Source organism: Humulus lupulus, chromosome 8 (genome assembly GCF_963169125.1).
Source record: "Humulus lupulus chromosome 8, drHumLupu1.1, whole genome shotgun sequence".
NCBI lineage: Eukaryota > Viridiplantae > Streptophyta > Magnoliopsida > Rosales > Cannabaceae > Humulus > Humulus lupulus.
The window spans coordinates 47,056,513-47,080,639 of record NC_084800.1 but is presented as its reverse complement, the minus strand read 5'-3'; the positions used below and the strand labels follow the sequence as shown (position 1 = coordinate 47,080,639).

Below are 24,127 nucleotides of genomic sequence, written 5' to 3'. Positions count from 1 at the left end.
TACTTGGCAGAGTTGGAGCTATCTCCCCATGGTAATACCAAATTGTGTAACTCTTGTCGATCCAATTGAAATATAAGTGTTCTTTAATCTTTTTAAGATCCATCTTTTTAACATTTCCACACTTAAGACATGAACAATAAGTAAAATTTGGGTATTTCACATTTTCCGAACAAAACCTTAAGAACAAATCGACCCCGTTCCTATATTCCGCAGATAACCTATTCCCTGACATCCACTGTTTATCCATATATTCTCCCATGCCTATCAAAAAGATAAGAAACGTCACTAAATAAGCACTTGATAAAGTTAGATGTCTATATAAAACTAATCGTTTATTATCCTAAATAAAATCGGGCAGCATTTCCCCTATAATAGTGACCTAACCATCTGCATGTGAATAGCCAAACAAACAATGCAAACAACATACAATAAGTTTCTTCCTTATAGGATGTCTATATAAAACTAATTGTTTATTATCCTAGATAAAATCGGGCAGCATGTCCCCTATAATAGTGACCTAACTATCCGCAAGTTTATAGAAAAACAAACAATTCAAACAACATACAATAAGTTTCTTCCTTAATTATAGGATGTTTATATAAAACTAATTGTTTATTATCCTAGATAAAATCGGGCAGCATTTCCCCCATAATAGTGACCTAACCATCTGCATGTTTATAGAAAAACAAACAATTCAAACAACATACAATAAGTTTCTTCCTTATAGCTTTGCAGCACACAACCAAATTTCTCAGAACCTACTTCACTAAAACACACAAGTTCTCAACCTTCCGTTATCACCGCAACACACAATTTTAATCTCAGAACCTACTTCACTATGGATAAATATTTAAGATATTCAAACTCCTCTAACATTTGTTTAATAATATTAAAAGTAGAAGTAATAGAATATATATTTACCTCTTGCAATTAATAATCCAAAAGCTAGTAAAATTACTTCACGTAGTAATCGAATTCGCTATTAAATCCACAAACCAATATAATTAAATTAATAAATAAAATATCACAAAATATCTAGCAATATATAACTTATTATTGTAATTTTAGAAACTTAATTACCTCAAATGTGTGATTGATATTGAAATTTTTATGCAAAATACTCTCTAAAATCTCACCACCAAAATCACAACCTACGAAATTAAATTAATTAATATGTTAAACATTACTAAAAAAATATCACTAAATATCTAATAATAGTAAATGATTGGTAAACAAATAAAAAAAACTCCAATGTGCCACTAATTATAACCTAAACAAAAAATCACTAAAAAATTTCATAACCTAAAAACTTAATAATCAACAAAAACATAAAAATTTTCATATATTTATATTTTAAAAATTATTTAATAAATTTATTTTAACATAACTATATATATAACAAAATAGTTACAATTTAAAAAAAAAAGTTTAAATATATATACAAAAATATATCTAAATTTTGAAATAAAAAATGATAAAAATTTAAAAAAATCATGAACATATATACTCTAATGAAATCTATACAATGTGATAGGTTAAATTAAAAAAAAAAACTAAAAAATCATAAATCTATAAAAAACTTCCATGAAAAAATTAAAAAATCCTACAATGTATATAAAAAAATGCATAAAAATATAAAACTAACACAAAATCATGTATATTACTCATCCTAATGCTAAACCTATGATTTTTTTTTTCAAAATAATTAACTAAAAATCAATAAAATTAAAAAAAAAAACTTACCTTAAAACCCTAAAAACACAGCTTGCTCTCTGGTTCGCGTGTGTGAGGAAGAAAGGAAGAAAACAAGTAAATATATTAGGGAGACATCCAACGTCTCCCATTGGGAGACGTGCCACGTGTCCCACGTCTCCCAGTGGGAGACGTTGGATGTACTCCTAGCCACTTCTTCAGCCTATTTCCAACGTTTTCCACTATTTTTAATGTCTTCCAATTGTAGTCATTAATAAAAACTTTCAATGTCTTACACCATTAGACATTTAAAACACATGATAAGTTTTAATATCTTACACCAATGGTAAGACATTGTGACGAGTCATTGTATATCAAATTTGTTGTAGTGAGTCTTGCATTAAGAAAATATACCTCTATATAGTAATAATTATATATACAGTTAAATAAATATATATTGTGACATTTATTTATACACAAATGAGAAAATCAATGATTTATTATACATTTGAATTACTAAGTTACTTTTAAATATGTAATAATTATTATGAAGTTTTATTGTAATTGTTGTTAAAGTTGATATTTTTGAGTGTTTGAAATTTTTTTGTACCAATACCTCTATTCAATTATAACATTTCAATTAAAGTAAAATTAGTTTGGTCTCAAATTTATTTCTTATATAGAAGTTTTATTGTATATGATTAATCTATTACAAAATTTAAACGAACAGTTATGCTGCCTTAATAAGTTTAATAGGATATGCATATGTTGACTCTTAGCTATAATAACCAATAACATGCATATTCCAAACACTTGGTAAAAAGGACCACCATTTGCTTAACTTAGTGGTGGCCCATTTAGCTTTGTAACTAAATGACAGCAAAAATTTTATATATTTATATACTTATAAATTTGTACCTCAAATGGTGGTGCTGCTAGTCCTCCTGTAGTAGTGGTTAAGGTGCTGGTGTCCCTTTTGTTGGTGGCGATGTTGGACATTCTTTCATCCAAATGTGTATATATATGTCTTATGGTAGACTGTGTCAGATTAAAGATTGTAAATATATTATGAGGATCATTAACATGTTCTGAGCTGTATAGATGTACATCATATATTGTAACATGTAATGAATATAGAAAAGAAAAAAAAAACAAAAAAACACTTGGTAAAAAGGAAAACAATAGTGCAACTGCGCACATCTTTTTCATTCGAATGAAACGTTATTAGGTGTGAAGTTTTAAAAAATATTTTGGAAACATGAATAAATATATTTCATCGTTTTTTTCCCCCTCAGCATATATGAATTTAGTGGGCCAAAAGGTTAGCTACAAAGTAATGTTATCTTTTAATATTGTTTAATCCAAATACTTTATATAACCGTCCAAATTTATGACGTGGCCATCTGTGAATTATTATGATACATAACTTTCACTTTTTTTTCTTTTCTTTTTTCCTTTGCTATAGGTCCTCTGTAAAATGGCTGAGTTACACTTCAAATCAAACCCTTAAGAAAAGAAAAGAAAAAAGGTTAAAGCATGCATAAGGTTTCATCCGAAAAGGACAGAATGTACTATAGGACATCTTAATATAAGCTACCTAACCTAATATGCTTACCCTAATGCTTCTCCTATTATTATTATTAATATATATATTTTTTGAAATGGCTTCTCCTATTATATTTTCCATTATCGAGTTTCCCAGTGTAATCATTATAAAATCCAAATAAAATAACGAGGTGTTTTTTGCTAACAAAAGTTAAAATTTACATTGAATTACACAAAAATTTGAAGCTTAACAACCCTATTTTTGTCCTTAAACGCGTTAAGGTGGTAGTATTTGATGATAATTTAGTGTTTTCTATATATATATTTTTTACTTTTTAGCATAAAATATCAACTTTCATTTAAAGTAGAACTTATGATTTTGTCCATCCAGAAAAGAGGCAGGCGCATGATAGAAGGATCTTGGCAATTGGCTCTCCCCTAATTTTATTTTATATATTTTTTTCGATTTTCTTAAAAAATTATCCATTCAACCCCTCCTTAATTTTGTTTTAACATTTTGGTCCCTGAAATTATCTTGCTCCATCTCAAGGTCAATTCAATTTTAATAGCTCCACTCACCATGTGCGACATTTCAAATAACAATAGTAGTAGTATGCTTCTGTGTGTATATTTACTACAAAAAATCTCACTTTTGCCAGTGCAACGGCAAAAGTCATATAGGTTTTGCCGATGCAAATTTGTGCCGAAAAAAGTTTGCGACGTACCCCGTTGCTAATTTCACTTTTGTTGACGCAAAACGTAATGTGCCGGCAAAAAATTTTGTCGCGTTGTTGTGGAAAACACTTTTAGCAGCGCAAAAATACGCCGGCAAAAGATGAATCTTTTAGTGGCGTGTTTTTGCGCCGGGAAATGTGTATATATGTAGTGAGGGTTGAGACTTTTGCCGATGTAATTTTGCGCCGGTAAAAGTATTTTTTTAATAATTTTTTTTTATTATATTACTAATTTTATTTTCAATATATTAATATTAATTAATAAATTTCGATTTTAATATATTAATAATTATTTAATTTTTTAGTAATATTATTTACTTAGAAATAAAATTAAAATTAAAATTTTATAAATAAATAAAATTACAACTATTAATATTTATTGTCTCCACCAAACATGAAAATATAAAAGTAGTTTAGTAAATTAAATGTCTAATAAATTAAACTTTAAATAAATAAATAAAAAGTTCTATAAATGAGTAATGCCCGCCTCATCATCCCCGCCCCCGTCAGCATCATTGTCCTCGTCTGAATCCTGTTCTGATAAGTCAACACTAAAACCAGGAGTCATTTCACCAACCTGCTTCAACAAAGCACTAAGCAGGACATCTTGACGCCGTTGATGACTCTCAAGTTTAGTCGTATGCTTTTTTAGGTTCAGATATTCTAGCATAATGTCCTGATTTTGCTGCAAAATGGTGTCCACTTCAGGTGGCAATTGCCCGGACGTTTGAGAAGTTGACGAAGATGCTGCCCTCTTTGCGCCAATTGCCTTCAACCTAGGCAAACCCCCAAACCCTTTCTTATAACGTGAGCGGGGTCCAAGGACATCCGTGACAATATCCATATTAGGCGGGAACTGACCGTCACATTATCGCCGACACAAGAAGCAGCAGATGATACAGGGGCCGTACTCTGGGATGCTCGACGCTCGGTCATCTCAGTCTGCACAATAAAAAGCACGTATCTCAAATTCCAATATAACATTATTTGAAAACCTAAATTATAAAATTTTAATATAACAATATATAAAATATAACTTTATTATTTATCTGCCAACATTCTATCATTAATGACTGCAGACAACTGATTGAAAAAGAATGTAATTAATTTTGTTCCTGTATCAGGGAGCAAGTGAGCTAAAGTAAATTTGGTCATGAAAATCCATATCTAAATCAAAATCATGAAGATGTTGTTGATATATACAGTAAGTGCAGTTAATTCCATTAATGGGGAATTTACGTCTCTAAACATATACATCAACTATATTTGCATGTTTTTTATTTAGATATAGATTTTCATGACCAAATTTACTTTAGTCCACAAGCTCCCTGATACGGGGACAACATTAGTTATATTCTTTTTTTATCTTAGTTCACAATCATTAATCATAAAAAATATTGGCACATAGATTATAAAGATTTAATTGTTAAAAATTTAATTAATAATTAATAAATAATTACTAATTGACAACAACCAATTAATAATTAATATTTATTAATTATTTACTAAACTTTTTTAAAGTTAAATGATCATAAATTAGTCAAGGTTATGCAACTTACTATGTTTTGTCGCCGCTACATCACTAATCCACTTATCCTTCTTCTTGTGGAGGTGCTTGAATGTGTCGATCATGCTCAGGAGCTCGCCAGTACATGGGTCCATCTAAAAAAGCAAATTATTTAAACATTGTGACATTAATAATATTTTTGTAAATGTAAGGATATAGGTTATTATAATTTACGTGATCATAAACATGGGCAACGACGGATTTGGAACCGTGTTCTCCTGGTATGGTTATTTTTGCTCGAGCTTCTTTATTTTTCTTCGATATACGCTTCAAACAAAAAATAGTACTTATTAATCTAGATTGTAATTTTATAATTAAAAATTAATTTAAAATCTACGGCATACCTGCTGAGAATCAGAAGCCCAAAAATCGCATAGAATTGCCCAATCAGAAGAAGTAATCGACCCAAAAGGTTTTGATTTCGCTCTCTCATTGTCCACCTCTCCTCCAACCTCTACCCAGTGTTTCTTCATCGTGTGGTGCCAATCAGTCAGATGTTTTTGCATTTGTCTTACCATGGCATCTTTGATTACAAGATTGTCTTGTGGATAAATGAATTTGTCCTAAAATCACAATTAAATTTGGAATTTGTTAAAATATTATGAAGATAGACAAAATATTTAATAGTGAGTTATTAAAGGTTTAAAAAATGCTTACAGATAGCCTATTTCGAATAACTTGGATATCAGCTGGTTTTACTTGTTCCCAAGCTAGTGTAGTTGGGGATACGGTGTTACGCAAATAACGAGCCATGTAATTGTTGAACCACTTGTCGTACGTTTGAATAGCTTTTCCAGTTTGTGCATCAAACTCTACTTTCAAATGACTAACTTTTTTGGTGGCCAGCTCCTTCTCGATATTGGCACCGTAATAAGCTCCCCTGCCCCTCTTAGAGCCACCACTTGTGTCATTACTTGGTTCGACCATTCTACATTAAAATATTCATTAATTAACTAATTCAAATTATGTATGTACGTTGTTTTTTGTTATAAAATTAACATTTATTCATTATGGTCTTACCCAACCTACCCTATTCCAACCTAGTGGATCCCTTGGAGATTGTAAGCAGTCATGTACTTTTCCACATTTTTTCAAGATGTTTCTCAAACATCTTGAAAAAATGCGGAATAGTACACGAATACATTGGCTATCCCCAATGCATCCACTAGGTGCATGTCTATTACTTTATATATATATATAAAATTAACATTTTATTACTTATGGTATTTCCAAACCTACCCTATTCCGACCTAGGGGATCCTTTGGAGAAAGTAAGCAGTCATGTAGTTCTCCTCATTTTTTTAAAATGTTTCAAACATTTTGAAAAAATGAGGAGCAATACATGAATACATTGGCTATCCCCAAGGCATCCACTAGGTGCATCACTATTGTTTTTTGTTATAAAATTAACATTTTATTACTTATTGTCTTTCCCAACCTACCCTATTCCGACCTAGTGGAACCCTTGGAGATAGTAAGCATTTATGTAATAATTCTCATTTCTTCAAGAATATCTTGAAAAAATGAGAACCAGTACATGAATACATTAATTATCCCCAAGGCATCCAATACGTGCATGTGTACCTATATCTGATACTATCATTAATTAATGATAATAAATAAAGTTTTCATTGAATTAAATAAAAAGTTACATATACTTGTTTAAATTACATATCATTGTCCTCATCATCACTAACTACAACATCATTACGAACATCACTATCACTATCGACTAGAACATTGTCGTCATCCTCATCGTCTTCATACTCGGCCAACGAGTCGTCTTCAAATTCAACTTCATCATCGACAACAAATTCATCTGAACCTTCGCCAACCAAATCATCGACATTGTACACTTCAGTGGCATGGACATCAACCCGATCATATTGAAGATTATCAAAAATTGGAAGCTCTACCCACAATTGAAATGAAGAAGAATTAACTTCTTGCAATATTGGTATTTCATTTGTGGTCTCAGTATTATCAACATCAGAATTTGAGAAATCCCATACATTCCTCGGAATGTATTCATTAACGAGCCTCCAACCATCCCCATTTTTCACATCTCGAAGATAATACACCAACTTCGCTTGAGATGCGAGAACGAAAGGATCATCTTTATAACATTCTTCCTTCACATATACGCTCGTAAGATTGGATTCCACTTTAATTCTACTTGTATTGAACCACCTACACTTGAATAGGACAACATTATAACCCATCAAGTAGGACAATTCAATTACTTCTTCCAGAACTCCATAGTAGTTCACTCTTTCCTCACTTGGCACCATTACACTGCAATTTTGTGTTTTAAGCTTCATATCACGAACATGAATCACAAATTTTACACCATTCACTATCATCCCTGGATATGAGAACACAGTGTCGCTTGATTTGTTTACGAGAGCATACAATTCATTATTCACTTCAGTAGGTGTTGACTCATGCAAACCGTTCACCTATCAACATTAACATTGAAAGTTAGTTTTGGATTGATTAAGTGGGGTTTCGGAAAAGAATTGACTAATATACCTACTTTTTCTTTGAACCACTGAGGAAAATCAGCTTCTTGTTGAACTTCAAGATTCGAGCCCCCCCATCTTCTTAATTCATCCATATGCTCACTACAAATGGACAACAATGTTATGATTTTGGCCTTTACTCGGTATATAAACCAAACAAATTTATTGAAAAAAGACTAGAAAACACACCTAAGGTACTCCTTAATTTCGGCACAATTGTTCAAGATATACCACTCAGCCTTTTGCTTTAACTGTGGATTGAGGAGCTTACTTGATTTCTTACCAAATCGACGACCAACAGCCTTATAAATAGAATATTCCCGATTTGGTTAGGATTCAACGCGATTGTCATTCCTCCCAGGTCAATTGAATCGAGTCTCAACCCCCCGAAGGTACATTGAGAAAAAGGTTAAGACCTCGTTGACCACATAAGCTTCTGCAATTGAACCTTCCGGACGTGCACGATTTCTTAAATATTGTTTATAAACCGCCATCGAATGTTCAATGAGATACATCCACCTTGTTATCCAAAGAGCAGGTGTGGATGACGTGGCAAACATTTTTAACACGTGGTTGACACCTGGCAGAGGTTCTGTTCAACCATCGACCAGGGAGATTCCCCTGACATAACATTTGGATTTTATATACGACCAGCTTGGTCGTATACTCCGTATATTTTGAGAAGATCTTGTGCAATTGTAATCATATCCGAGATTATCTCCCATAATTCCCGATTATCCGATTATTTAGGAAAGAATATCTGTAACTAATTCATGTAATCCTCCTTGAGCCTATAAATAGAGAAGAAATAGCTAAAGGGAGGGACAGAGACATTTTGGCTGATTTGAGTTTATGCTTTACAAGAGAATTATAGCTATTGCCTTTCGATTGTATTATTCATCTCTCTAAGGCTTGTGAAACTCGGAGAACCCTAGTTCTTTGATCACTCATTTGAGAATCAATATCAATAATAACTTAAGTGGGCGTAGGTCATTACCAATTCGTGGGGCCGAACCACTATAATTTGTTGTGTCATTTACTGTTCTTTCCATTAGACTTATTTCAATACTTCTTGTCACATCAAGCATTTGACTCCGTGTCAGTTGACCAAAATGAGGGTCAACACACCTAAAGTGCACGGGATCGCCAAGAATTGCCTCTTTCAGAAGATGCAAAACCAAATGCACCATAATGTCAAAAAATGCTGGAGGAAGTATCATTTCCAACTTGCAAAAAATGGTGATAATGTCTGTCTCCATCTTCTCAAGGTCTCTCACATTCAAAGTCCGTGAACAAAGTTTTTTGAAAAAACCGCACAACTCAATAATTGGGATCCGAACTTCAGGAACCAAAAACGACCTAATTATGGTGGGCAACAACTGCTGAAACAACACGTGGCAATCGTGTGATTTCAGCCTAGTTATCTTGCCATCATTGACATTGACATTCTTCGAAAGGTTTGCAGCAAAATCGTCTGGGAATTCAACTGACTTCACAAATTCATAGAAAACTCGACGCTCTGGGACATTGATGATGTAACTGGCATGCGGTTTCTTCCACTTGTTTCCCTCTTTGCGGAGGTGGAGTTTTTCCCTAATTTTCATGTTTGCTAGATCAAGTCTTGCCTTGTCAGTATCTTTAGATTTTCCCTCTAAGTTCAACAAAGTTCCCAAGACACTGTCGCAGACATTCTTCTCAATGTGCATTACATCCAAGTTATACCTCAGCAATAATTCCTTCCAATAATCAAGCTCGAAAAATATGCTCTTCTTCGACCAATTAAGTTTAATCGAAGCCCTTTTGCATTTCAAACCACCAAATTCTTTGTGTTTCCCAAGATGTCTAATCTGCAAATTCTCTAATTGCTTCAACACATCATCACCGGAGTAATCTTTCGGTGGTGGCCTGAGTTCTTTGTTACCGTTGAATAATGCTCGTTTGCTCCTCCACTCATGATCGATATCAAGAAACCTCCTATGGCCAATGTATGCAATTTTACTTCTAATCCCTACAGAGGGAGTTTCTTCATTGCATACAGGGCACGCCTTGTACCCTTTTGTGCTCCACCCAGACATCATAGCATAAGCTGGGTAGTCGTTAATGGTCCACAAGATTGCTGCACGCATATTGAACAAGGTATTATTGTATGCATTTCGTGTCTCAACACCATTCACCCATAACTCCTTCAACTCGTCAAGCAAATGTCTCATATAGACATCGATATATTTTCCAGGTGAAGAAGGACCTGGAATTAGAATAGACAACATTAATGAGTGTGGTTTCATGCACTTCCACAGCGGCAAGTTGTATGGGACAAGTATCACAGGTCACATGCTGTAAGAGTTGCTCATGTTCCCAAAAGGATTGAAACCTTCTGTAGCCAACCCAAGCCTAACATTTCGAGGTTCGGCTGCGAAAGATGGCTACAACTCATCAAGGTGCTTCTACGCCTTACTGTCAGCGGGGTGCCTCATCACACCATCTTCCTTTGGCCTTTTAGAATAGTGCCATCTCATATCCTCTGCAGTATATTTGGAACTGTACAGCCTTTTCAATCTCGGCGTCAACGGAAAGTTCCACATGACCTTATGGGCCACTTTCTTCCCGTTCACACGATTATCTTTCCAGCGACACTCACCACAAACTGGATAGAATTCCAAATTCGCATTCTCCTTCCAAAATAGTGCACAGTCATGCTTGCAAGCATCGATGGACTCATATCCCAATCCAATACTCCGCAACTTTGCCTTCGCCTCATAGTTAGACTTAGGTAAAATTGTTCCGTCAGGCATAGCGTCGACTAACAATTCCAGCAAACCATCAAAGTAATGATTGCTGCACTTGTTAATAACTTTCAGATGCATCAGCTTCACCAAGAAGTTCAACGCGGAATACTTTCGGCAACCCGGGTACAGTTCACTTGACATCTCTTTAAATAAATTGTCATACTTGTCGCGATGTTGAGGATCATTATAGTTTCCAGCGGGAACGTCACCTTCAGCGTAAACATCCTCCAGGATATCCGCTATCTCATCTCTATCATGATCTCGTACCACAGCTGGTGGCGACGGCAGCGCCTCTCCATGGTAATGCCACACTTTGTAGGACTGTATGATGCCATTGTTGAATAAATGCATCGAAATTGCATTTATAGGCTGGAACTTAACATTCCCACATTTCTTGCACGGACAACGAACCAAACCCCGATCGTTCAACTGATTTTTGGCGATATCGAAGAACTCCTTAACACCATTTCTATACTCCAGAGACCAACGATTCCTCGCACTCATCTAGCTTCTGTCGCTCGCCATCTTTAAGCGAAATAATTAAGAAAATATTAATAATTGTCTTAAAATGAGGGAAATGATAGTTAAAATATTTCATGACTGTTTGTCCCCCTAATTATCACTAACTGATAATAATATCCTATCTCTAGCAAAAATAATTATTTATATTTACCAAAAAAATGTAGCTAATTATTAATTATTACAATTTTTTAAATCATTTACTTATTTATTACTTTTATTTTAAAATTAAATTAATTATACATTAATTACATTTTGTAATTTTTTATTAAATTCTTCAATTTGTATTGGATTATTTACTTAATTAATAACAATTTTATTATATTTATATTTTACTTAATTATATTTTATTAAATCATTTATATTATTTAATAATTGATTTATTATTTGTTTGAATATTTATACAGCAGGTATTTTAATAAAATAAATATCATCTTTGTCAAACTAATTTAGTAATTCATATATATATATACATACATATAAGTTAGTTTATTTAGTTTTATTAATTTATTTTATTAAATTAAACAAATAAATAAAACGCATTGACATCATAATTTTATATATTATCTTAATATATTAAATCAAGCATTTATTTAAATTTTCGTTGGCCATAAATTTGACAAACAATTTATTATCTTATCAAATAGTATTGAACATATAAAAAATCATCACTTTTTGAACATTGAATTTGGGGGCCTGCAATTGATAATAATTTTGGTGATGTGTGTAAAGCTCAATACATTTTTCTTTTTCAATGTACGTGAATAAATTTAATAAATTCCAAAAAAAAAAAACAATTGCAATTTGAACAAATTATTTTAATAATATGAATATCATGGATGGATTAAAAATTTAATATTTTAATATAATATATCACACGTTTTAATATAATATGAATATCCTACGTGACGTTTCTGATAAGTTGAAATGTCGCATATCCTACAGTGTTTGTACTATTGTAATTCAATTATATATATACATAAGTTTAGGGACAACCAAGTCATAAGGTTTAAAATTATATAAGTGGCTTTGAATTTTCTTAGGGAGGGTTATAAAAATTAAAAAAGTGGACGCTACAAATATTGACCGAATGCATTTAATACAAAATGCTCAGTTATACCCAATCAAATCTAAAAATTATATATATATTCTCTCATATTTTGGACATGAGCGCATACATCATCATTTCTTCGGATGAAAGGTCCGTATCTATATATATATATATATATATCATACAAGTGTTGATTTTTCATATTTAAGTAATTTTGGTGGTTATTGTTGCTTCATTTTGCGTGTTGTGAATGAGGTAGTTCATGCACTTACTATTTTTATCATTAGTTCTTTATGTGAATGTCTTTAGGTTGATTTTTGTGCTCGTTTACTATGTTCATATGTCACAGTTAATTTTGTTTGTTAATGAATATCATTTTTCTCAACAAAAAAGACACTACAATATTTTTCGAAACATTAAGCCAATTAATAATATTTGTTACTAATACTAGCACAATATAAAAATACTTTAGTATTTCAACTTGGCATAAATGTGAGTAGGGATGATTGTCCAATTCAACAATTTTACTTCTATCTAATTGCAATCTGATTTTGCCAAAAAATTTAATCAAATCAAATCTAATTGCAATTGGATATCTAATTTTTCGTAATTGGATTAATTTGGGTTGGTTCAAGGTAATTACATTGGTTTTGATTTTGAGCAAAGGATGAGTCACAAATAATAGTTTGGCAATTATTTTTGGTTTTAATGTGTGTAGATAACGGAAATTCTTGTTTTGAATATATAAAAAAGTGTGTAGATAACGAAATTTTTTAGTTTTAACGGTTTGTTTGGTTAACTTTAATGCAATATTCTAAATATTTAATGGAATATACATTTAAAAATAACTAAAAATATATATTTATTAGTTATATTAATATAAATTCAAATATTATAAAATATCATTATTATAATAATATTTAATATAAGACTACATATATAATAATTATATTAATATAAATTCAAATTCAAATTCAAATATTATAAAATAATATTATTATAATAATATATAATACAAGACTATATATTTAATAATTGTTGGTTTTAATGGTTTGTTTTTTTAACTTTAATGGAATATTCTAAATATTTAATGGAATATACATTCAAAACTAGCTAAAAATAGATATTTATTAATTATATTAATATAAATTTAAATAATATTTAATATAAGACTACATATATAATAATTTAAATTCAAATATTATAAAATATCATTATTATAATAATATATAATATAAGACTAGATATTTAATAATTATATTGATATAAATTTAAATGTTATAAAATATTATTATGATAATATTATATAATTCTAATTTTTTACTAAATATATTAATATGAATTCAAATATTATAAAATATTATTATAATAATAATATTTAATACAATACTAGATATTTAATACTTATATTAATATAAATTTAAATATTATAAAATATTATTATAATATTATATAATACATAATCTTAATTTTTATTAAAAAAACTATTATCATATTATATATATTTAAAAAAATTATAAATAATATTTTGATTTAATTTTTCATTTAATATATATATGTCAATTTTTTTATATATAATATTGTTTATTATTTAAAATATATATGAAAATAATACTAATTTAATAAAATAAATTAATAAATCTTATAAATAAAACTAAATAAACTAACTTATATGTATGTATATATATATGAATTACTAAATTAGTTTGACAAAGATGATATTTATTTTATTAAAATACCTGCTGTATAAATATTCAAACAGAAAAAATAGAGTCTAATGATTTGTTTTGCGAATTAGTGTTTAGTATATAATTCGAATTTGGTATTTACTTGGGTTTGAATATTGTATATTTGGATCAATAAATCTGGGTTTGATTTTTTGAATGAAGTTGAATATTTGGGTGTGACTACTTTTATTGTTGTAGATACAAACTGGTATTTTTCTGGGTTTAAGGAAACGTGGGGAAAAGGAAAGAACATGGGGAGAGGTCACTATAAATATATTATTATTTTTTCTGGGATTTGGCTTTTTGGATTTTTTTTCTTCTGGTATTTTGTTTTTCTTTTTAGGTATGATTACTGGTTAAGATATGATTTTGGGCCGTGTTTTCTATCCATTTTGGTGAACGAACAAAAAAGTTGCAGAGCTTAACTCAACAATGGTGGCCAACCAGATCTGGGGAAGAGAAGAAAGAGTAAAAGAATAAAGAGGAGAGAGTGAAAAATTTGTCTTTAATTTTATTTAGATTTTGTTTTTAATTCAAATTAGTTATGATTTTCTTTAAATTTGATTTAATTAAACAATTATTTCAGTTTGTCAAATTTTTTATTGATTTAAAATTTAGTTTTAATTTTTTAAATTAATTTAATATATTTAAAATTAAATATTTAATAATATTTTAGTAATATTGAAAAATATTTTGACCGAAATACAATTAAGGATACTATTTTGAACAATTTTGCAAAACACATGATCTGAATTATCATTTAACAAAACATAAGGGCCGATCAAGTATTCGAGAAAAACATAAAGACCAAAATAATATTTTTCCTTAAATTAAAAAATAGGCTTATTAGGATTTTTTTTCCCCCGAACTATTACCGATCCAAATTGCGCCCCCCAAATTTTTTAAGTTGTTGAAATCTCCCCCTGAATTATTGACGTTACTAAAATGTGGGACTTCCGTCCAATTTCTCTAAGGAAATGGTGATGTGGCAGTTTGGTGGCCAATGTGGTATTGCCATGTCAATGCATTGTTTATAATATAAAGAATAAGTATGATTTTTGCTCCCCGAATTATTACCATTACCAAATTGTGCCCCCGAATTTTAAAAATTTAAAATTTACCAATCTTTTGAAAATTTAAAAAAAAAAGGAAAAAACCCCTTAAAATTTAAACAAAAATGGTGACAAAAAATTGGTTTGGGTGTTGGGTATGCGTCAAAATGAGCTCAAAGTTGGTTGGGTAGCGACATCGTCAATAGACTAGGCTCTTGTGAGTCCTTGACGACATTCAGCTTTGGTGTCGCCTATGTCGCCTCAAGTTTTTATTTTGTATGATTTAATTTAATTTAAATGAATTTTTAGTTTAATGCTTTTTTATATTTTCTTTTTAATATTCAAAATATTGTTTAAATTTTAAATTTTGGAATTCGAATGGCATAATTTGCTAATGGTAAAAGTTTGGGAGGTAAAATCCTATCTATTTTTTAAATTATACACGTGTCAATCCACATCAGCACTCCAATGTCGCCATATCACCATTATGTTAGCAAAATTAGACGGAATCCCACATTTCAGTAACGTGAAGAGTTCAGAGGGAATTTTTAACAAGCCAAAAAATTCATGGGGCACGATTTGGTAGTGGTAATAGTTCGGGGGGAAAAAAATCGTAATAAGCCTAAAAAATATTACTCCACATATTTCTCAAAACCTCTTACATAATCAAAAAAGAAGAGAAATTTGCAGCATTAATATTTATGTAGTTTGTTTTGTTGTACTTAAATGCTTAAGTAAAATTTTTGGCAGCAAAAATACCTACCGTTACACTCTTGGTGCGGATGTTGGTCCCTGGCCATTAAATCCGATCATTCACCTACATGGTAGTCACGTGTCGGTATTTGATTGACACAATTATTTTTTATTTTTTAAAACATTTTAATTATAATTTTTTAAAATTAATTAATAATTTAATCTTCAATTTTAAAACCTAATCTATCATAACCTATTTTGTTTTTCTTTAAAATTTTAACACAAATTTTAAACCTAAAATTTAAAAAACAAAAAAAAAAAAATTAGTATACCCTATAAACGTCTTCGCCTTCTTCCTATCACCTCCATATCTTCTTCTTCTTCTTCTTCTAAGGGTTGGTAGAAACTCAACAATGCGACAGCCATGGGCAGAAACTCGACTCCGAGATAGCCATAGGCTATGCGTTCACGGGAATGATGAGATGTGGTGAAATAATGAATAACTTGATTGGTTTAATGGGGTTTACCGTGGAGATGGCGATGGTGACAATGATGTGGGCAAAGACGCGATAGGGTTTTCTGGATTTGGGCTTGACGGGGCATTCTGGATTTGGGTTCCAATGGGATGAGATTTTGTGGGTTTGAAGTGTGAAAAGGATGAAGTTTTTTGGGCTTGGAGAACTAGTGGAAAATCTCCATGCCATCTGAGCAATGGGTCTAAGCCAAGAACATATAAGCATTTTAGAATCGAATTTTTGGGTTTGATTTATAATTTTTTTTTTGAATAATTTTCATTTGGATTGAGTTGATGAAAGACTGTAATTGTATTTTTGTTTTTGCGTTTATGTTTTGGATCATAGATTTGAAATTGAACACTATATAAAATATGGGTTTTGAGTGTTGAAGCTAACAATGAGTCTTTTGTTCTTTGTCTGGTTTTGTTAGTGTTGAGATGAATACCGTTTTTATTTTATTTTTTAAAATGTTAGTTTTAAATGCAAATTAGATTAGAGTTTTAATAAGTTCTAAATTTAATGTTTAGATGTTGTTTTAATTAAATTAAAAATTAGATCTTTTCAAAATTAAATTTTAGATTTTTTTTAATAAATTTTAAAATATTCAAATTTTAAATATATATTTTTATAATATTTAAAAAATAAAAAATAATTTGGTCAATCAAATATCGACACGTGACTGCCATGTAGGTGTTTGATCAGATTTAACGGGCAGGGACCAACGTCTACACCAAAAGTGTAACGGTAGGTATTTTTGCCAACAAAAATTTTACTTAAGCATTTAAGTGTAACAAAACAAACTACATAGGTATTAATGCTGCAAATTTCCCAAAAAAGAATAACAAAAATTAATTTTGTTATGCAAGCATACCCACACGAACATCGTTACATGCGACCACTTCGCGTACTTATCAAGCTCTAAGTTCTCACTAAGAGCAACTCCAATGGTGGCTACCCCATTAGTTGCTTAACATGTCCAAATCATCCAAAAATATAATTTTTTATTTTCTATCTCATCAACATCACTTTTGGCAACTTTTTTCATAAATGTAACGCCCTAAACTCCAGGGACTGTTACTGTGTGCCTTGTAAACAGTGCTAAACTCGCTAAACTAGTCATTTGGCCAAAAACGTGAAACTAAGTATGTTTAGCGGTTTAGGGATTAAAATGTTTGGTTAAGATGTAACGTTTCACTAGAACGTTTAATTTATACATTGGGATCCCAAAATATAATTTAAAGGTCTATTACAAGAAAATATTTACAGCAAGCCGATTTAAGCGACAAAACAGTGTTAAACCCTAGTTCCCCTTCAAACCTCGGTCGTGGTGGTCGAGCAGCTGCATATGTACACCTCATCATCTAAGCTCTCCAACTCAAGGATGGTCCAGCTTTCTTTTGCTTTTACCTGCACCACAAAGAACCTGTGAGCTGAAGCCCAGCAAGAAAACTTAATATGCTCATGAAGAGTAATAACATGTCATCAAATCATAAGGCACACGCCTAGCAGGTATAGCCCTAATCAGGCAGGCAATTGAGTTCACGAAATGTTGAGTATAATACATCAACCAATGATCATAATAATCATCAAGGACTTTCAGTCCAAAACAAGAGAGTGACAGTGGTACAGTCACTAAGGTGGGTTCCGTTCCCAATAGCCACGTGACGATAGGGTCACCGAAGCTTATAGATAAGTGATTATTTCACTAGCATAACAAGATAGGTATCTGGTGAAATAGTCACCAGCATAACCTGTTGAGTAAATAAGTGATCCTTTCACTAGCTTAGATAGGATAGGTGCATGATGACTAGTCACCAACATAACCTTCCTCGTGACCATAGAGTCATAACCATGGAACATCGTTCCCTAGCCATGTGACCAGTAGTCACCTAGGCCTTAGGCCCTGGCTTTGAGTAACTAGTCCTAGACTAGCCAAGCGCTTATAAGTTTCATCGACCTTAGGGTCGGTCTAGCATTAATACCCCATATGAGTCATCCAATTCTGATATCGATTAGATCTAATCTTCATTTGGCTCGGCGTTCATGACGCTATGCCATTCCTGACTCTTAGGTCAGTATCCCTGACTAGTCAGTGCCATATACAAGTAAGCATTGCCACCAAACATATATCACATATTAAATATCCGAATACAGGGCATCCAGCATGCTTACTTAACAAATACTAGTACAATTAGGATCATGCAAAAACACAGAGGCTCAAGCTCTGAACAATATCATACCCAATATACAAAGCATGTCCTAACCACATGTTTCTCGTGCATTACATGCATCACATATAAACATCCAACATGCATCAAGTACGACCATGCATGTCACATATACATAGGGTGCAGTTTTCTTACCTCAGATTCGAGCAAGAATGAATAAAGGAACGACCCTTGAGAATGATCAAATTTTAGTCCTTTAGCGATCACCTAGTCATAACCAAATACGGGACACCATTAATAAAAATGATCAACATAGGTTCCCAAACCAATATCTAGCCTCCGGGAGATCAATCCAAACTAAACCGGGTAGTAGGATCAATCCCGAGGCCTTAGGCTAGCATTCCCAAGCCAAAAACTCATTTCTGGCCAAAAATTCCTCTAAGGGCCGCGGCCCTCCCTAGCCGCGCCACGGCCCGCCCCTCAGACATAGGCGGCCCTTCCTTAGCACCCACCCTAGCCGCGCCGCGGCTCTTTTCTACAATTCAGCAAAACCAGAATTCCTCCCCTGCGTTTTTCCTTGAATCCAACCTTCCAAACCAATCCCAAACATCACCCAAAAACCCAATTCAACCCCTAAACTTCATCTACATCACACCCTCATCAAAACCCAAGTTAAACACCAACCAAAACTTCCATTAATTCCAACTTTCCACAAAGAATTCACAAGCTGAAAACTAAAGCCCAAAATAGAGTATACCATGAAACTAAGAGCTGGAAACTTACCTCAAACTCAGGTTGCGATGCTCTTTAATGGTGGAACACTCTCCCAAACTCCCAAGGTCAACATCCCAAGCTAGAATCCTCAAAAGAAGCTTGAAAATCCAAGAGAAAATGGAGAAAATCTATCAGGAGAGATGGAAGAAGGGACTCTGTTTTTGATACACTTCTACAGCCTTAATGGCTGATATAAATCCTTTAAGGGGAAAAGATCTAAATGCCCTTAGGTCTAAAATAAAACTTAACAGCCACCAAGGGCAAAACCGTCATTTCACACCTATTTCGTTAATCATAATTAACATCTTCGAATTCCCGCTATTTTCAATAATCTCAAATACCAATAAATCATATCCCATTACCCTTTAATTCTCGATAATGCTCTAATCATTAAAATCACCCCGAGACTCACCCCGAGCCTCGAACTTGAACCTGTTATGACTAGACCGAACACTTACATTTCATGATCGTCTCAAGCCAAATAGCTCGAACCAATCCACCTTATAATGTGGCTATATTAATTAATCACAAATATGCACCAAAATACACAATTACGCCCACAACGGGCCAACTTACCAAAATGCCCTTATAATTATAAATACTCCCATATGCATGCATTTATCATCATATAATAATATAATTCACACTAACATGCATATAGTCATTTAATAACATAATAAATCAATTATGACCCTCCCGGCCTCCTAATCAAGGTCCTAACCCTTATTAGGTAATTCGGGGCATTACAATAAAAATTCTCCAATGCTAAGTCACCCCAATAGTTGTCAACTATGGCCCCACACATTATCATTTAATATATTATTTTGTAATTATAAATATTGTCACACTAAATTTTTTATATCCATATATTAATATAAATAAATATTACATGAAATTTAAATTAGACGAAATTTAAAGGAGCTTTTAAAATGACGTAATCATGATTAATCAATCTAACATAATTAAAAAAAATGCTAATTAAAATGATTTTCAAATTTTGACCATATGTGCTCTACCAAGTCCGCCTGAAGATTGCGATGAATGTTTCTATCACGAATTTCAGCATTTCTTTGAAGCATCGTCGGGAAGTCAGAAATAGGTCCATGTAATACTTCAACCATTAAGGTGTCGGCGGGGCCGTCATCATAATTAAAATCAAACAAACTCTCATATGTATCTCTTTCATCCTCGACAATAATGTTGTGCAATATGATGCATGCATACATAATATCTTTGAGAACATCTCTTTGCCAAAAACGTGCTGGTCCTCGTACAATAGCAAAACGAGATTGAAGTACTCCGAATGCTCGCTCAACATCTTTGCATACCGCTTCTTGGCATCGGGCAAATAATTTTCTTTTCTCTCCTTGAGGCAGTGGGATAGTTTTAACAAATGTACCCCACTCTAGATAGATACCATTTGCTAGATAGTACCCCTTGTTGTATTGTGTGTCATTTATCGTAAACTAAACTCTCGGAGCTTTCCCTTGTATGATATCAGTGAATATTGGGGATTGATTTAACACATTGAGATCATTATTGGATCCTGGAACACCAAAAAATGCATGCCATATCCAAAGATCTTGTGACGCAACTGCTTCGAGCTTGATTGTTGGTCTGTCGTGATCACCTTGTGTGAATTGACCTTTCCATGCAACTGGGCAATTTTTCCATTCCCAGTGCATACAATCAATGCTTTCCAACATGCCTGGAAAACCACTTGCCTCCCCCATTTGAATTAAGCGACGAATGTCCCTAGCATTGGGCCGTCTTAAATATTCGGTCCCAAAAATATCATTCACTCCTCGAACGAAATTGACTAGACATTCAATAGCGGTAGTTTCACCAATTCGAACATACTCATCAACATAATCGACAGGCGCTCCATATGCCAATATTCACATAGCAGCGGTGCACTTCTGTAATGGTGAAAGCCCCTTCTACCGACTGCATCAAACCTCATATGGAAATACTCTGAATGATTTTCTAGAGCATGCACTATGCGTAGGAATGCATGTCTACGCATTCTAAATATTCTTCGAAATTGATATTCTGTATACACCGGTTCATCAGAAAAGTAGTCATCGAACAAATGTTGGTGTCCTTCTACATGACCCCTATCAATGTGGGCTCTCTTTCTTCCTTGTCTTGTTGAGCTACCCCCATCCATGAGCGTTTTGAAATATTGATCATCATGATATCCTCTAGACTCATATTGTCGTATGGATTCGGAGAATTTGGCGAATCCATTGTCGAACTTAGAGTATATGATATTTAAGAATGAAAGATGAATGGGAGAGTAAAATGAAGTATTGAATGGAGAGTTGAGTAAAAGGAATATTGAAATTTGGTATTTATAGACATGGTGACATAAAATGTAGCCGTTAAAATAAAGAATAATTTATTTAAATAAAAAAAAATACATAATAATGCGGTTGATAAAAATACATAACAATTACAACTTCAGGATATTATTTTAATATAAGTACACAAGTTTTCATGATCTTTCTTTTGTTCAGGAGTCATATGCGACGTGTCCATGATGAGATAATCCATGTATTTTGTCTTCCTAATATCTTCTGCCTCTTTTTCCTTTATTGCCACCAATTTCTCCAATGCAGATGCTTTCCGTTCCCTAATCTCTATAAATCTAGTATGTGTGTCTTTTTTTTGTCTTCCATTTTCTCTCTGCTGCCTTTTGGCCAGTAGGGCGCACGTCACGTACTTCACCATCACTGATGTCTGCAATGGAACAAGAAGTAAATGCCCCTGATTCTAACACCTTTGTTCTCTTACCACCTTTTGGTTGGTACATTGTATTCCATTTCAGCTCTTCCTTTAGCAATCTCCAACAGTCCACAAGCAGAAAATTTGAGTTGTTATTTTCAGATTTGTACAATTGATGTGCATTCTCAAGAATTTGCTCATCACTCCAACCACTGTGATGTGCTTCTTGTACTCGTTTATAACACCCATTGAAACGCGCTACCTTTTGATTCATTTTGTTCCAATGATCTTTGCATTGCCTTCCAATTCTTGCTTGCTCGCCTTTTTGGTTGATGTTGTAGTATTATGCAATCCGAACCCAAAAACGTGTAGAAGTTTGGTCATTCCCCACAATGGCATCCTTAGATGTATTAAGCCATCCACTTATCAAAAGTATAGTGGCTTCCTTGCTCCATTTGACTTTACATTTATGCCTTGATTCATCTTCATTGTGTAGAACTACATTTTCAACCCTTCAACACCATGTTCAGGTTGGGTTTCAGAGACAGAAGTCGATGATGTTTCACGATTCAAATCAATACTAGACTTTTTCATACTTGGCCTATAATTTCTTGAAACCATTTCGGGTTGGTGTAGGGAAGGCATACGAAAGGCATATGGTAGTGAATTTGTTGGTGTGAAGAATTGAGCTTGTTGGGGTGTCTCAAAAGAGCCAAAATTTTGGTAAGGGTAAGAGGACATGGGATAATTTTGAGAATTTGGAAAACTTTGGTAAAATTGAGAATATTGAAAATTTGGATTTTGAGGATTAGTAGAGGGAGTGTTTTGAAAATTTTGATTGAAGTGAGAATATTGAAAATTTGGATTTTGGGGATTGGTATGTGGAGAAAATGATGAATTTTGAAAATTTAGATTTTTGGAGTTGGTATTTGGAGAATTTTGGGAATCCATTGGTAAGAAAAGAAATTTTGTGATATTGATAATTTGGAATAAAATGTATGTAATGGTGTGAAAATTGAATGAAATAAATGAGTATTTATAGAAAAAATAATAATATATGTCACCATCGGTAATTAAAAAAACAGTAATAAAAAAATGGTAACAAAATGTTTTATATATGTAAAATGTTATATTTATATATATATGTAAAATGTTATATTTATATATGTAAAATATTATATTTATATTTATATGTACAATTAAAAAAAACAGGAGAAAGCACCGTTGCCACTGTGAGGCAACGGTTCCTTAATTTTCTTCAAGCAATCAAGGCCTCCAACTTTGAAAGTCGTTGCCTGTCAGAAATTCAGTCGACTAGCACTCCTCTAAGCCACTGCGTTGGAGCTGCTCTAAGATGCTTGTACTATACCAACAAACTTTTAACTCACTCGCAAGCTAACATGCTTGCTAGATTTTGCGTTCACTTGAATGCAATGATATAAATATACATCTTTTCTTCCTTTTGTTGATTGAAAAATTCATCAACTATAAAGCTAATTTGAGTGGACGTTTCCGTTTTAATAAAAAAGTAGAACAAACAAAATTTTATAGGGTGTATTTGGAAAGCCACTCTATAATTAGAATTTGATGTAATTCGAAATAATTACTCTATTACCATATAATTATACAGTAACCATGTAATTGAAGGGTCTCAATTACACTCTCCAATTCTCATACCCCATGAGAATTGAGTGTAATTACTAAAATCTAATAATTTTCAATAATATTTATCACATAGTATTATTTTTCTGAGTGAATACAAATTATTTTATGAAACATGACAATAGTATTTCATAAGTAATTATCACTTGATATCCAAACACAACTTTTATTTTAAAATATAATGTAATTAATAGTATATATAATTACTACCCTAGTAATTACACAGTTGCTTCCAAATGGTTCGATCCAAAATATTATAGCCTATATTTACTAGAGAATTTATTTATTATTTTCACTTTGGATTTCCGAAGGCTTTTGCTTACTTACAAAGTCTTCTCTTTTTATATTACTAGATACAACCAATGTGCAGTGCACGTTTGCTTAATTTTATTT

At 32.2% G+C, this 24,127-nt stretch overlaps 1 pseudogene; it reads right to left on the bottom strand.

The window, feature by feature from the left end:
* Positions 1-20,319: 20,319 nt before the first annotated feature.
* On the bottom strand, positions 20,320-22,346 carry LOC133795359 (uncharacterized; annotated as a pseudogene).
* Positions 22,347-24,127: the final 1,781 nt, after the last annotated feature.